The 14,143-nt window shown below is 37.6% G+C and overlaps 1 long non-coding RNA gene and 1 pseudogene across 1 annotated transcript in view; both read left to right on the top strand.

Annotated features, from left to right (window-relative positions):
* LOC134736344 (uncharacterized) overlaps window positions 1-14,143 on the top strand; it is a 393,342-nt gene that overhangs the window by 160,131 nt on the left and 219,068 nt on the right. The gene's annotated exons all lie outside the window — the stretch shown is intronic.
* LOC129489232 (ribulose-phosphate 3-epimerase-like) lies at window positions 9,121-11,540 on the top strand (annotated as a pseudogene).

Genomic DNA, 14,143 nt, shown 5'->3' with positions numbered 1-14,143 from the left:
TTCTGTGCACTCTTTCTCTAAGCTGACACATCTACTTCCTTGGATTGATTGGTTTCCAAATAGCTATCTTTAAGCCTGTTTTTCTCCTTAATACCAGACCTCCATTTCCACATATATATCCTTTTTGCATACCAAATGTAATATGTTCAAAACCAAATCATATGTATTTCCCTTCAAAATTACTTATTTTACATTCTTTATCTCTATTGTGAAAGTCATTATTTGCTTAGTCAGTCAGTAATCCAGTCTAGAAACTTTCGAGAGTCATTCATGTTGTTGCATGTATCAGTTGTGTATTTTTAAGAATTGTGCAGTAGTGGCCAGGCGCAGTGGCTCACGCCTGTAATCCCAGCACTTTGGGGGGCCAAGGCGGGCGGATCATGAGGTCAGGAGATCGAGACCATCCTGGCTAACACGGTGAAACCCCGTCTCTACTAAAAATACAAAAAATTAGCTGGGTGTGGTGGCGGGTGCCTGTAGTACCAGCTACTCGGGAGGCTGAGGCAGGAGAATGGCGTGAACCTGGGAGGCGAAGCTTGCAGTGAGCCGAGATTGTGCCACTGCACTCCAGCCTGGGTGACAGAGCGAGACTCTGTCTAAAAAATAATAATAATAATAATAATAATAATAATAATAATAATAATTGCTCAGTAGTATCCTACGGTTTGTTTAGTCATGTTCATATGTTCATGTTTGAGGGCATTTGGACTGTTTCCAGTTTATGACAATTATGAACAGACTGCTATAAACATTGTGTACAATTTCTTTTCTTCCTCTCTTTTTTTTCTCTCCCTTCCTTCCTTCCTTCCGTCCTTCTGTCCTTCCGTCCTTCCTTCCTTCCTTCCTTTGCTTTCTCATGTGTGTTTTCATTTTTCTTGAGAAAGTACTTAGAAGTGGAATTGATGGGCCATAGAGTACATTGCTTACAAAACTAAAAGAAACTGCCAGACTTTTCTAAAATGTTTGTTTCATTTTCCACTCTCACTGACAATGTATGAATATTTTGGTGCTCCACATCATCACCAACAGTTAGTGTTGTTATCTTTTTTATTTTAGCCATTCTGGTAGTGTGATTTTTTATTTGTGTTTCCCTGATGATGACTGATATAGAGTACTTTTTCATGTGCTTACTGGTCAGCTTATATCTTTTTTGAGACATTTACAAATCTCTTGCCTGTCTAAAAGATTAGATTGTTTATATTTTGATTATATTAAGCTTTTGAAGTTTAAAAAATATTTCTAGATATGTACCCTTTGTCAGATACATTTTTCAAATATTTTCTCCTGTGACTTGTCTATTGTTTTTTTAATGGTGTATTTTGAGGCCTGAGGTTTTCATTATAATGAAGTCTAATTTAGCATTTTTTAAAAATCATTATTGCTTTCTGTGTCCTATCTGAGAAAACTTTACCTATCAGGCAAATAAGCTTCTATGTAATCTAAAACTTTTATAGTTTTAATGTTTGCATCTAGATTTATGAGCCATTTTGAGTTAATTTTGAGTACAGTGTAAGGTAAAGGTCAAGGTTTATTTTTTTCCACGTGGTTATGTAGTGGTACAAACACTGTTTATTAAAAGATTTTCATTCCTTCATCAGATTGATTGTGTTCCATTGCCAAAAATCAAACGACAATATACTTGTGAAGGTTTATCTGGGCTCTTGATTCTGTTCTATTGATCTATTTGTCTACCCTTATACCAGTTACAAATGGTTTGATTACTGTGGCTTTATAATAAGTGTTGAAATTATGCAGTATAAATATAAGTGTTTTTCCTTTTCAAGATTACTTCAGATATTACCTAAAGGTCATTGGCAATTCTATACAAATTTTAGCATTGATATGTCAATTTCTACGAAAAAGGTCTACCGCCATTATGATTTGGGATTAATAAATATATAGATGTATTATGGGGTAAGTAACATCTTAACAATATTGACTGTTTCAATCTATGAGCATGGTATTTAGGTCTATCTTCTTTATTTTCTCTCAGCAGTTAATACGGCTTAGCTCTGGCCCCCACCTAGATCTCATCTTGAATTGTTTTTTATTTTTTTAATTCTTGTATTTTTTGTAGAGTTGGGGTTTCACTATATTGCCCAGGCTGGTCTTGAACTCCTGAGCTCAATCAACCCGCCTGCCTCAGCCTCTCAAAGTGTAGGGATTACAAGTGTAAGCCACTGTGCCCAGCCCTTGTCTTGAATTGTAATTCCCATAAATCCCATGTGTCAAGGGTGGGACTTGGTGGGAGGTGATTGGATCATGGGGGCAGTTTCCTTCATGCTGTTCTCATGATGGTGAGTGAGTTGTCATGAGATCTGATGGTTTCGTAAGTGTTTTGACAATTCCTCCTGCACACATGCTCTGTCTCACTTGTCACCATGTAAGATGTGCCTGCTTCCCCTTCTGCCATGATTTAAGTTTCCCGAGGCCTCCTCAGCTATGTGGAACTGTGAGTCAATTAAATCTCCTTTCTTTATAAATTACCCAGTCTCAGGTAGTATTCCTTATAGCAGTGTGAAAATGGACTAATATAGCAGTATTTTGTAGTTTCAGTGTAGAGGTCTTTTGTTAAATTTATTCCTAAGTATATTATGTGTTTTGATGGTATTGTAAAAGGTATCTTAAAAATTTTCATTTTCCAATTTTTGATCCATATGTATATATAATATTAAGCTTGTATGCTGTGACATTGATAAATTCATGTATTACTTCTGTGAGTTACATTGTAGATTCTTTAGGACTTACTACATAAACATTCTTGTCATCTGCAAATAGAGACAATTTTACCTCACTCTGTCTGAACTTTTGTTTCTTTTTCTTGACTTTTTGCACTGAAGACCTCATCTTAAAATACAAATCTAATAGCAAACCACTCTTTTGCTCAAAGACTTTTGAATGCGCCACCATTGTCCCCAAGATCAAATATAAACTCCTGCTTCCAGACTTTCTCCTGCTTTAACTTCCCCTGAACAGTGTGTTTCCTGTGTCACGTTTAGCTACCGTTGATATCAAGATACACTTTTTTTCCTTTATGTACTCAATTAAGATGCATTTCAAAACTGAAATGTAATTTAATGTATTTCTCTCTGCGACATCTCCCAGATTGTATTATGCTGATAGCGCATCATGTATCAAAGATTAGAAGAAAAATAGTATTCAGCATTCCTGGGATATGGTGAGCATATTTACATACTTGTGAGTTTTTGCTCAAACCATTTAATCATATGGAATGTCTTTGCTGTTGAAATTCTGCTCATTCTTCAAGGAAGAGTTTAAATTCCACACTTTTTTTTCTGAAGCCACTGTTTATTTTGGCAGGTTGAAATTTATTTTCTGTCTCCGTATGTTTCTATGTTTCTATATAGAATTAATCAAATTTTTACCTTATTATAATACTTATAAATTGTGCTTTGCATATGTTGTGTTACATGTCCTAGTCATCTCTATCTTCCCTGGTTCCTGCCGCAGCTGATGATTGTTTCCTGAATACTCCTGTCAATGATTCTCTCATATTCGAATGTTTTATGGGTAGGCAGTCTCAACATTAATAGGAATATATTAGCTTATGTAGTCCTGTACTAATAGGAATATATTAACTCATTCTGATAATGAATTGGGTGTGCGAGGCCATTTAATCAAATAATTTGTATTACTAATTATCTCTAGGCCCAGAGGATCCTGTTGCCTGTAACAAACCCTTGGGGATCATCTTTGACTTCTCCTTTTTTTCTCAACCCCTTATCAAATTAGTCTTTAGATCTAATTTTTTTTTTAACAGTGTTACTAAAGTTTTTTAAAAATTTATTTATTTATTTATTTTTTATTATTGTACTTTTAAGTTTTAGGGTACATGTACACAATGTGCAGGTTTATTACGCACGTATCCATGTGCCATGTTGGTGTGCTGCACCCATTAACTCGTCATTTAGCATTAGGTGTATATCCTAATGCTATCCCTCCTGCCTCCCCCCACCCCACAACAGTCCCCAGAGTGTGATGTTCCTCTTCCTTTGTCCATATGTTCTCATTGTTCAATTTCCACCTATGAGTGAGAACATGTGGTGTTTGGTTTTTTGTCCTTGTGATAGTTTGCTGAGATGATGATTTCCAGTTTCATCCATGTCCCTACAAAGGACATGAACTCATCATTTTTTATGGCTGCATAGTATGCCATGGTATATATGTGCCCCATTTTCTTAATCCAGTCTATCGTTGTTGGACATTTGGGTTGGTTCCAAGTCTTTGCTATTGTGATTAGTGCCGCAATAAACATATGTGTGCATGTGTCTTTATAGCAGCATGATTTATAGTCCTTTGGGTATATACCCAGTAATGGGATGGCTGGGTCAAATAATATTTCTAGTTCTAGATCCCTGAGGAATCACCACACTGACTTCCACAATGGTTGAACTAGTTTACAGTCCCACCAACAGTGTAAAAGTGTTCCTATTTCTCCACATCCTCTTCAGCACCTGTTGTTTCCTGACTTTTTAATGATGGCCATTCTAACTGGTGTGAGATGGTATCTCATTGTGGTTTTGATTTGCATTTCTCTGATGGCCAGTGATGATGAGCATTTTTTCATGTGTTTTTTGGCTGCATAAATGTCTTCTTTTGAGAAGTGTCTGTTCATGTCTTTGCCCACTTTTTGATGAGGTTGTTTGTTTTTTTCTTGTAAATTTGTTTGAGTTCATTGTAGATTCTGGATATTAGCCCTTTGTCAGATGTGTAGGTTGCGAAAATTTTCTCCCATTTTGTAGGTTGCCTGTTCACTCTGATGGTAGTTTCTTTTGCTGTGCAGAAGCTCTTTAGTTTAATTAGGTTGCATTCATCAATTTTGGCTTTTGTTGCCATTGCTTTTGGTGTTTTAGACATGAAGTCCTTGCCCATGCCTATGTCCTGAACGGTATTGCCTAGGTTTTCTTCTAGGGTTTTTATGGTTTTAGGTCTAACATGTAAGTCTTTAATCCATCTTGAATTAATTTTTGTATAAGGTGTAAGGAAGGGATCCAGTTTCAGCTTTCTACATATGGCTAGCCAGTTTTCCCAGCACCATTTATTAAATAGGGAATCCTTTCCCCATTGCTTGTTTTTGTCAGGTTTGTCAAAGATCAGATAGTTATAGATATGTGGCGTTATTTCTGACGGCTCTGTTCTGTTCCATTGATCTATATCTCTGTTTTGGTACCAGTACCATGCTGTTTTGGTTACTGTAGCCTTGTAGTATAGTTTGAAGTCAGGTAGTGTGATGCCTCCAGCTTTGTTCTTTTGGCTTAGGATTGATTTGGTGATGTGGGCTCTTTTTTGGTTCCATATGAACTTTAAAGTAGCTTTTTCCAATTCTGTGAAGAAAGTCATTGGTAGCTTGATGGGGATGGCATTGAATCTATAAATTACCTTGGGCAGTATGGCCATTTTCACGATATTGATTCTTCCCATCCATGAGCATGGAATGTTCTTCCATTTGTTTGTATCCTCTTTTACTTCATTGAGCAGTGGTTTGTAGTTCTCCTTGAAGAGGTCCTTCACGTCCCTCGTAAGTTGGATTCCTAGGTATTTTATTCTCTTTGAAGCAATTGTGAATGGGAGTTCACTCATGATTTGGCTCTCTGTTTGTCTGTTAGTGGTGTATAAGAATGCTTATGATTTTTTGTACATTGATTTTGTATCTTGAGACATGCTGAAGTTGCTTATCAGCTTAAGGAGATTTTGGGCTGAGACAATGGGGTTTTCTAGATCTACAATCATGTCATCTGCAAACAGGGACAATTTGACTTCCTCTTTTCCTAATTGAATACCCTTTATTTCCTTCTCCTGCCTAATTGCCCTGGCCAGAACTTCCAACACCATGTTGAATAGGAGTGGTGAGAGAGGGCATCCCTGTCTTGTGCCAGTTTTCAAAGGGAATGCTTCCAGTTTTTGCCCATTCAGTATGATATTGGCTGTGGGTTTGTCATAGATAGCTCTTACTATTTTGAGATACATCCCATCAATACCTAATTTATTGAGAGTTTTTAGCATGAAGATGACCACGTAGTTGGAATTAAAGCTCTCCTCAGCAAATGTAAAAGAACAGAAATTATAACAAACTGTCCCTCAGAACACAGTGCAATCAAACTAGAACTCAGGATTAAGAAACTCACTCAAAACCGCTCAACTACATGGAAACTGAACAACCTGCTCCTGAATGACTACTGGGTACATAATGAAATGAAGGCAGAAATAAAGATGTTCTTTGAAACCAACGAGAACAAAGACACAACATACCAGAATCTCTGGGACACATTCAAAGCAGTGTGTAGAGGGAAATTTATAGCACTAAATGCCCACAAGAGAAAGCAGGAAAAATCCAAAATTGACACCCTCACATCACAATGAAAAGAACTAGAAAAGCAAGAGCAAACACATTCAAAAGCTAGCAGAAGGCAAGAAATAACTAAAATTAGAGCAGAACTGAAGGAAATAGAGACACAAAAAACCATTCAAATAATTAATGAATCCAGGAGCTGGTTTTTTGAAAAGATCAACAAAATTGATAGACCACTAGCAAGGCTAATAAAGAAGAAAAGAGAGAAGAATCAAATAGACACAATAAAAAATGATAAAGGGGATATCACCACCGATCCCACAGAAATACAAACTACCATCAGAGAATACTACAAACACCTCTACGCAAATAAAGTAGAAAATCTAGAAGAAATGGATAAATTCCTTGACACATACACCCTCCCAAGACTAAACCAGGAAGAAGTTGAATCTCTGAATAGACCAATAACAGGCTCTGAAATTGTGGCAATAATCAATAGCTTACCAACCAAGAAGAGTCCAGGACCAGATGGATTTACAGCCGAATTCTACCAGAGGTACAAGGAGGAACCGGTACCATTCCTTCTGAAACTATTCCAATCAATAGAAAAAGAGAGAATCCTCCCTAACTCATTTTATGAGGCCAGCATCATCCTGATACCAATGCCTGGCAGAGACACAACCAAAAAAGAGAATTTTAGACCAATATCCTTGATGAACATTGATGCAAAAATCCTCAATAAAATACTGGCAAACCGAATCCAGCAGCACATCAAAAAGCTTATCCACCATGAACAAGCGGGCTTCATCCCTGGGATGCAAGGCTGGTTCAACATACGCAAATCAATAAATGTAATCCAGCATATAAACAGAACCAAAGACAAAAACCACATGATTATCTCAATAGATCCAGTTCTTAAATGCCTCCCACAAGTATCCATTTCTTTCCATTTAACAGCACCTTATTCAGACCCCTATAATATCACCCTAGATTACTGTAACAGATACTTCCTGCTTTCAGGTTAGTCCCTCTTCAATCCCTTTCCCTATGTTTCCAGGTGGATCTTTCTATACTGCAAATTTGACCATGATACTCTCATGCCTAAAGCCATTTTAGTGTGCCTGGATCCCACAGGTTACTTTGACAATTAGTTTCCAGCTGTGGAGACTCCATAAAAGACTATTTTCAGATTTCTTCCTTCATTTTGGGGATGGGGTGGAGTGTTTCTCTTCTCTGGTGACAAAGAGATTGCATGATGGAGATAGGCAGCAAGAAGAGATATGGGGGAAAGGGAGAGAGGCAGAAGGAAAGAGAATGTCACTGATACTGTAATATTGCTTGTGTCTATTCTGCATAATCTAGTTTCTAGCAAGACAATTAGCATGCAGATCAGCTGCACAGGGTCCCACCTGCATTAACAATTGAACACCAGCTTTCCAAACCCTTTTCTACTTCTTCACAAATCCACACACCTTCTGGCTGATCTGACATAGCCTCGGTTCAGAATCCATTAACTGGAGATTTAGGCCATGAGCAAAAATAATTGTGCCTTCTTATGATTAATGAGAAAGCTATTTCAAAATTACAAGGCACCATACTGGCTAACTACTATTAATTATTTTTGTCATTATTATACTGAGAAACCATTTCATCAGACCAGAAGCCATTGTTCAAATTGGCTTAGGTAGAAAGTGTCTGTGCATCATTTTGAAAAGCAAGTGTTTTCTGATGTTTTTGATTTATGAAGATAATCATAAACGTAGACAATAGTGTGTGCTTATATTAAATACCCTGTTGCATAAGTTATTTGAATGTCTTAATTTACTTAATCCTCACAGTAATTGTATAAAGTAGGTACGATTACTATCTCTATTTTATAGAGGAGAACACTGAGGCACAGGGGTTAGGTCGTGCACAGGTGGTAATTGATAGGGCCCGGATTAAAACAGGCAGTCTCATGAGTCCACACCTGAGTCCTTACCCTATGCTTACCTATCTTAGGAGAGGAGATTACTTATTAGGACAACGCTTTGTTGTCGTAGTCAGGAACACCCTGGACTATGCTGTGTGTTGAGAACTAGTAGGGCAGATGGGTTGACTGATTCAGGGTTGCTTAAAAACCCAGAAAGACAATATATCTGATCCCCATACTTATCTAGGATAAATTCAGTAGTTAATATGATCTAAGAAGTTTAGTGAAATCTAGTTGAATCTGCAAGTTTTCAAGGGTCTAATTTGAGGGAGGGAAATTAGAACACGGTTGTGGGCAATTAGATTACCAGCAAATAAAAGCTCTCCAGTTTGTAAGCCACAGTGAAGGGGAGCATTCTGGAAGCAGAGTCTGAGAAGAACTTGGCTGTGGCACAGAGCACAGTAGTCCACTGTACTGGCTTTGGGAATCATATGGAACAGAGACTCAAGCCTGGCTTCACGATTTACACTGTGCATTTGGGCAGTTTTCTTAATCTCTTCAAACTTTAGTGTCCTCATCTGTAAAAAGAGGTTAAACCTCCCAACCTGGAGGGGTTATTGAGTGTATTAAATGAAATGAAGTTTGTAAGGCATCCAGCACAGCTCGGAGGCAGAAGTGGGCACTAGGGAAGTCCCTTTTAATGACAATGAACACAATCTGACAATGAAGATAATAAAATACTGGGTACCTAGTTGAATAGTTTGTGGTTCAAGTCTGAATACAATCCCAAAGGAGAAACAGTGTAAGTATTGTGAATAAAGGGTTTAATGGAAGGCTGGGCAAGCAAACCTGCCACACCTAGCAGATACGGGCTGAGAAGGTTACATCCTGACCTGCCATGGGTGTCCTAGGGCCCCAGTTTACATCTCCACCACAGGCAAGATGGCAGGCTTTTTGCAGGTACTGACTACTACTAGAGAGATGGTGCCTATGGTATTGCCAAACACTGGTTGGGACATATGCTGGATTATGTTGTCAAATCTACATAATCATCATATTGTTCTAAGGCTGGGCCTGTTTCCCAGAATTCCTTTTCCTCTATAGGTCAGAGTTAGTGTTTACCACCGGGTGGAACTTACAGAGATTTGGAAAGGAAAAGTGAAAAGAAGCCAGCATTTTTTGGAGCTCTTGACTGCCATACATGGTTGCTTTGCAGAGCCCTTCCTGAGCTCCTTTTTTGGGTTGTGAAACCAGAGGTAGTGGTTCCTTGGAGTTCCCCACGAGCCCTGCTTTCTTTACCTGCTCTGGCACTTCGAGTTGAAATTATAATGGCAGTTTCCCTGATCCTCCAGCTGAAGCCTCCAGATCTTCACTCTTGTAGCTTCTTCCACTTTCCTGTAAGTCTTGATTCCTATATCAAACCATCTAATACCATGATACTGTAGTAACTCAGTTTTTCTGATTAAACTGAGAATAACAAAGCCTGTTACTCATTTGCTGCCTGTGAGGTGCTTGGCTATCTAGAGGAGGGGTTGGAAAACTTTTTCTTAAATTATGATGTTAAATATTTTAGTTTTTGCAGAATATTGCTTCTCTGTTACAACTATTCAACTACTTAGCTCTGCTGTTGTAGTGTGAAAGCAGCCATAGATAATACATAACAAATGAGTGTAGCTGTGGTCCAATAAAACAATTTATGGACCCTGAAATTTGAATTTTATAGAATTTTTGTATGTCACAAGAGACTATTCTTTTTTTTCCTTACCATCAGAAAATGTAAAATTTATTCTTATCTCTCAGGCTGTACAAGAAGAAGTGGTGAGCTGGTTTGGGCCGTAGTTTGCCAACCCTTCGTCTAGAGCAGGGCTGAGGAAATCAGCCAGACCTGAACATAAACCTTTGCATGTCTCTTACTGTGTGATGTTGGGCAATTTATTTAATCCCTGAGCCTCACTTCTAAAATAGGGACATTTACAGAGACAGTATAGACAGTATAGGGTAGAGTGTTTGTTTTGTGAGGATTAATAAGGATATACGTAAAATCTTTTGCTGACTATTGGACACATAGCTCATGGTCTATCATTTCTCATTGTTACTGTGCTGCAAGGAGCCACTATTTATTTGGTGCTTGCCATTCACTTACACAATTAAAAGGGAACTGAGGACAATCTGCAGCCTTTGGGACTTGTACTGGTTTTTGCACAGGAAAGGTAAAATTATATCCAGGGAAAGTAACAGTGAGAGAACTCTTAAGCCTTTTCGAATTATCTACCACATTTGAATTAAATATGTCAATGCAGAATGCTTGTCAGTAATTCAGTTATCAAGCAGATTGTTACTAGCAATTCCTCTGGCACAGCAATGAGAGTTAGGAACAGGGACATAGGGATTGGAAAGACAAAAGAGGCAGAAGAATGGGTAACTTTAACTTCACTATATGATTGCTTTTACATGGAGGGATTACAGGTGATGGTTAATTTCTTAGTGTGTTTATTTCTCTTCAAATAAAATGTTAAAATTATGCTGTGGACGAATATTTAAAGATAATTCTATAATAGATCAAGAAAACATTATATTATAAATTATATAAGCCAAGACTATAGTGTCAGACTGCAAGATTGGCCCACCTATCCTAAACAGTGGCTCGGCCAATTTAGGGGACAGGTGCCTCCAGATAATTGACTCTGTGGTCGATTATCTGTACCTGGATGTAACGAACAGGGACCCTGCTCTTTAGGACAGTCAGTTTTTTGCAGTTTGTTCCCAACATCACATTTGGCCACACTGTGGCAGAAAGCCTTCAAAAGCAGCTAGGTCAGGACTCTTTTCTTTGACATGCAGGTGAGAGGGTTTAGGCCGTAAACAGTGGGTAAAGCCAGTGGCTGGAGCAGGCACCAATCATTACATTACCTTTCATCTTGAGGCTACTGAGAGCCCAAGGGCTTTGATTAAAGACATTTGGGTGAATGGGATGAATGTTGGCCTTGCCATTAAACTGGGAACTACAGTTGAGTATTTGGCACTGTGTGCTAATAAAATAGATATGGCCTTGGTAATGACAATGGAACCTGGATTTGGAGACAGAAATTTATGAAAGATATGATGCCAAAAGTTCACTGGTTGCAGACCCAGCTCCTATCTTTGGATATAGAGGTGATGGTGGAGTAGGTCCTGACACTGTCCATAAGGGTGCAGAGGTAGGAGCTCACATGACTGTGTCTGGCAGTGCCGTTACAAGGAGCGAAGACTATAGATCTGTGTCAACCTATTAAAAATGTCTACATGGAAGCTGCTCAGAAATGTTCTCTTTTTTTTTGATTTTTTTATTTTTTTGAGATAAACTCTCACTCTGTCATCCAGGCTGGAGTGCAGCGGCACGGTCTCGGCTCACTGCAACCTCCGCCTCCTGGGTTCAAGCAATTCTCCTGCCTCCGCCTCCTGAGTAGCTGGGATTACAGGAGCCTGTCACCACGCCTGGCTAATTTTTTGTATTTTTAATAGAGATGGGGTTTCACCATGTTAGCTAGGCTAGTCTCGAACTCTGACCTCAAATGATCTGCCCACCTCGGCCTCCCAAAGTGCTGGGATTACAGGTGTGAGCCACTGCGCCCGGCCCGGACATGTTGTCTTGATTGATGAAAACACAAGGAGCTCAGTGTTTCTGCTCATGAAATCTTTTTACTGGATAACAGGAATATTGACTGGCAAGTCATATTGTAATTGAGGCAGTACTGCTTTTCTGAGCAATTATTTATTCCAATGATTAAAATCTATGGTGTAGAATGTTCTGAGATTAGAAATTGGTGTGTATAACTACATTTTTAATGATGCAATTTGAAGATTAGTATGGTGAAATACTCCGTTTTTACTGGAATACTTGATTTTTATAAATAGTAATACATGGCTGTATTAAGGTTACAAACAGAAATGTGTCTTAATGACTAATGAGGGCATATTGGCTACTATAAAAACAACTTTTTTTCTGTATTTCTAAAAATAATTTTCTGTTTTTTCTCAGCTGTTTTCCAAAAGCAAAGGAAGTCTTTATGTTTTTCCTATTTCATGTTATTTTTGATTTATTCATATGCTTGATAAAATGAGTAAAGTAGAATTTTAAAATATAAGCTTAGGTGGGATGGCATATCGTACTTTTGCATCTGAACATTTATTTTTTGCTTTTCATCTTATAGTTGATTAATAAAAACTATAAAACAATATATGAAGCCCAGGGATTCTAAAATGCAGCATAGATTTTATCAGGGTGTTTTCTTTGTCAAAACAGGTTATTCATTGATTCCTCCCCATCCCAAGTTTTCTTAGTCTCACCCACCATTCTTAAGGATATTAAATAAGGCTGTTGTGTTAGCTCTGAGTAGAAGGGAAAAAGTAAAGCCTCTATTTGGAAGCAATATTGGGTTGAATCCCAGCTCTGCCCCCTCTAGCTATTTGACCTTTATCAAATTACCTAACTTTTTTTGCACTTCTCTTAACTCATTTATATACTGAATGTAATTATAAAAACTGAGGGGTGGTGTTGAGAATTAAGAGGTAACACTATATATGCAAAGCTTCCAGTACTATTTCTAGAATTTAGAGGATGTTCAATTCAAAGTGGCTGGCATTATATAAATTTATGTTTTGTGGGTTATAAAGTATTTTGATATATTCTCATTAAATCTATAAATCACACCTGTAAGTGGTGATAGGGCAGATATTTTGTTCCTCATGTAAAAAATGAGGAAACGAAAGCTCAGCAATAGGATGGCACTGTGGAAGGAATTCAGCAAGACCCAGGATTTCCGGTCTGTACTCTTTTTACAAACAGAGCCCTTGGGAAGTAGGTAAGGCAAAAGAAGCTTGTTTTAGTTAATAATGTCTTATTTCCAGCCTAACTTTACCCTGTCCCTGAACTAGATGGCTGAGAATATTCTGGAACTATGGATCTTGACCCTAAGGGGTATGTATTTTATTCCAAGAAAGAACAGGCAGACTAAAAGATGACAGGGTACAGAGTTAATCCATAAACTAAATTTTTATAACTGTGTTCAAAATTATACAGTGACTACCAATATGTGTCGGCTACTTCAGCATTGTAAATACTATTACTATGTAATAATATGGCAAAAAAAATACCAGGACCAGTATCGTTAAACTTCTTGAGGCTACTGTCACTTTTGAGAAATAAGGTTTGAAAAACAAGAGTGCCAACATTTGAGCATAGAATAGCATTAAAAAGCCCTTTCTTGGTTTTTTTTTTTTTACAAGGTAAAAATTTATTTCTTAATGTTTGTTTTTATTTTAGCTTATGAAAGGTTTGCACAATGAATAATAGGAGACATTTAATCAAATCAAACAATATGAAGCATGTAGAAACAATTTAATTAAAAGCTTATATAGAAGATGATAATATCAGATGTGATAAAGATATGAGTTTATTTGCCTGGAAAACTTGGATTTGTCTTTTGTTTTCTTTTTCTTTAAAAATAAACGTACAGTAAAACTACCAAAAAATAAATTATATAAGCACATCTAAAAAGAAGTGTAAAAAACATTCTAAAGTGTTAAAACTAGTTTGGCTACTGTTTATCCTTCAGCTTTCATCTCAAATGTCATACTTCCCATAAGAGAATTTTCTTGATCTTTCTATCTGAAATAGCCACCCACCTCCATCCCTCAGTTACTGTGTCTTATTACAACTACTTTTATTCTTCATAACACTTATTACTATCTGACATGATTTATTTACCTGCTTATTGTCCATCTTTCTTCCACTAGAACTTAAGTTCCAGGAAGACAGAGGCCCTCCCTGTTTCCATGTGTTTTAGAATGGCATGCTTTTGACAGACAGGTTACCCCACCTTTACTGGGCAGGAAAGAAAGTAAAGCATCAGTGTTCTAGAAGGTCAGACTGCTACAGCAGC

Source organism: Symphalangus syndactylus, chromosome 1 (assembly GCF_028878055.3).
Source record: "Symphalangus syndactylus isolate Jambi chromosome 1, NHGRI_mSymSyn1-v2.1_pri, whole genome shotgun sequence".
NCBI classification, from domain to species: domain Eukaryota; kingdom Metazoa; phylum Chordata; class Mammalia; order Primates; family Hylobatidae; genus Symphalangus; species Symphalangus syndactylus.
The sequence above is the reverse complement of the archived record's forward strand: the minus strand, read 5'-3'. Positions and strand labels throughout refer to the sequence as shown.